The sequence below is a fragment of the Onychomys torridus genome, chromosome 17, assembly GCF_903995425.1.
Source record: "Onychomys torridus chromosome 17, mOncTor1.1, whole genome shotgun sequence".
In the NCBI taxonomy this organism is placed as follows: Eukaryota; Metazoa; Chordata; class Mammalia; order Rodentia; family Cricetidae; genus Onychomys; species Onychomys torridus.
This window is the reverse complement of record NC_050459.1, coordinates 39940108-39942964: the sequence shown is the minus strand read 5'-3', so window position 1 is coordinate 39942964 and position 2857 is coordinate 39940108.

Sequence of the window (2857 nt, the reverse complement as noted above, 5' to 3'; positions counted from 1 at the left end):
AACTCGCGCCAAGCTTGCACTGTTCAGAGCAGCCAATCAGAGCCTAGCCCTCTCTCTGCTCCGCCTCTTCCGGGGCGGGCCCAGAGGGCTTCCAGAGCAAGAGCATGATAAAAATCCAGGCCGGGATAACGCGCTGCAGCGGAGCGGAGCCCCGCGGCGTACCGCTTAGCTGTTCCCGGCTGTCTGTCCCTCCGGCCCGGACGCCGCTCCAGTGTTCCGGAAATTCAGAACTCACGAGGCCCCGGACCTGACCCGGAGCTGGTGTGGGTGTGGGTGGATCCGAGCCAGCCGCCAGCGCGTCCAAACGCCTGGGCTTCCGGGAGGCTTATTTGCTAGTTTATGGACAACTGTCAAGCGCCTTGCATGGAGAAATGCAGGCGCTGCTTTTAGTTCCCTGCAGCAGCTAACTGTTGGACTTAACATGTTATTTATATTTATCTTCCATTCCAGAATCTTCCGTTGTAACCTGGGAGGGTCCCTTCTGCATGCATGCTCACGATTCTTTCTTCTTCCTTTTTTTAAAAATGTCTTTCTTCCTTTCTTTTTGTTTTTGTTTTTGTTTTTGTTTTTTCGAGACAGGGTTTCTCTGTGTAGCTTTGTGCCTTTCCTGGAACTCACTCTGTAGACCAGGCTGGCCTCGAACTCACAGATCCGCCTGGCTCTGCCTCCCGAGTGCTGGGATTAAAGGTGTGCACCACCACCACCCAGCTTTTTTAAATTTTTGTGGTGCAAAAGAATGAAAAATGAACTTCAATAGATCAAAGACGTAAGGGCTAAAACGGCGAAACTCAGAAGAAAACGGAATCAAAACACTGGACTTAGTAATGAATTATCATTTATTCATTCATTTGTTTATTTATTTAGGTTTTTCGAGACAGAGTTTCTCTGTGTAGCTTTGCACCTTTCCTGGATCTCGCTCTATAGACCAGGCTGGCCTCGAACTCACAGAGATCCGCCTGGCTCTGCCTCCCGAGTGCTGGGAATAAAGGCGTGTGTTACCACCACCCAGCAGCAATGAATTTTTTAAAGATTTATTTTATGTGTGAATGTTTTACGTGTGTGTATGTGTGTGATGTGCGTGAATGAATGGCCCCTGTGGAAGTCAGAAGAGGGCATCAGATACCCTGAAACTGGAGTTTCCAGACGTTTGTGAGCCACTAAGCGGGTGCTGAGAATCAAACCTGGGATCTTCAGCAAGAGGCTCTAAACCGCTGAGTCATTCTCCACCCCTAACAATGATTTCTTGATTAACTTAAAGCACAATGGCTATCAGAAAGCTAGGGGCGGGGCGGGGCGGGGGTGGAGATGGTTGTACAAAAAGGACATAGTTAATTCCAAGCTATACACTTAAAAATGATTAGAATGGAAAAAAATGGAATGTCCAACTTTTAAAATATACTTATCACAATAAAAGAATGCATACAAAAGAACATAATAATGTAAAGATAAAACACAAACACCCATATTACTGAATTAGGACACAGAAAGTATAGTTTTCAGACTCTTCTATGAATGGTGTCATCTTCTCAACCATAACTATACTTTTTATTTTTAAAGCATTTTAATGTTTTTCAGCCTTGACATGCCCCTATGTATAATTATTGCATTGGTATAAATAACGTTTGATAGTTGTCTGCAAGTACCCTTACCAAAGCCATAATTTTGAAGTGTCCACATCTGCATGTGGCTGTAGTTCATGCTCATTGCCCTTGGAATTCATTAAGTAAATACTTCTATCATTTTTATACTCTTGCTCTATGGATACTTTCGTGCCCTTTGCTGTTCCCAACAGTGCATCACTACACATTCCCGTGTATCCCAGGGCACATGTCCGTGAGTGTCTAGAGACAGAGTCAGTAGAGATGCTGCTCTGGGAGATATAGACATAATCAGCTTTGCGTCATGCCAGTTTTAGTACACTGTTTTGTAAACTGTAGACTGTTCAGGTTACGCACCCCTTGATTCCACATGTGTGATAAGGTTTTGAGATGAAATGTTTGCACTTATAATTTGCGTTTTCCTCAAGCAAATCATCCCCCCACCCCATTGCTTACAGTTCATTCCTGTTTCCTCTTCAGTGAAATGTGTGTTCACAACTACCCAGAAATCCTCCGGGTGACTGTCGTAGAAGGATAAATCACCTTGAGGGTATTGAAGGAAGTTCCCCGTGGATGGGTAGAAACGGGCTTCCTGGAACCACTGAAAACGGGCATGAACTGGAGAGAGGCAGTAGCTCCGTTTTCTGGGAAAGGGGGTGGGGAGAAACCTTTTATGCTTTGTGGTTCTGGAAAAAAAAGAAACCACTCAGACACTAAAACAGGAAAGGATTCTTCCCTCAGTGGAAACAACTAAAACTCAACCCAAGTAGGTTGAAATTATTAGTGGAATTTCTGAGTGTGTGTCACTGAAAAGTCCTGAGACTTTTCTCACGTTCCGGTCTCCGTGATCCAAAGGTTTGAGAAGTCATTGGAGCTCTGGGGACACTTTCTTGACTTCCCTGTCAACCTTATCCTCAGACTGGGTTCTACCACCCCACCCCACCTCACCACCGCCACCGCCTGGATTTACAGACTAAGTGCTTAGTCTCTGTCAGCTCATTGAATGCTCTCCATACCCCTGTGTGGTGGGCACTATAACCCCATTTTACATCTGAAGACGCTCAAGAGCAGCCCCATCAAAAGCTAGTGGATCTGCCTGCCCTTGACGCAGGGGTCTAGATCAGGTCTGTAACTGTCAGGTATTCTGCTGTGTTGAGACTTATCTTCCTCATAACCCTGAAGGGGAAGAAAATGAAGGGGTGGTTTGAATTCTACCATTCATTCAGTGCGAAAGCCTAGAATTGAATGCTCAGGAAAAG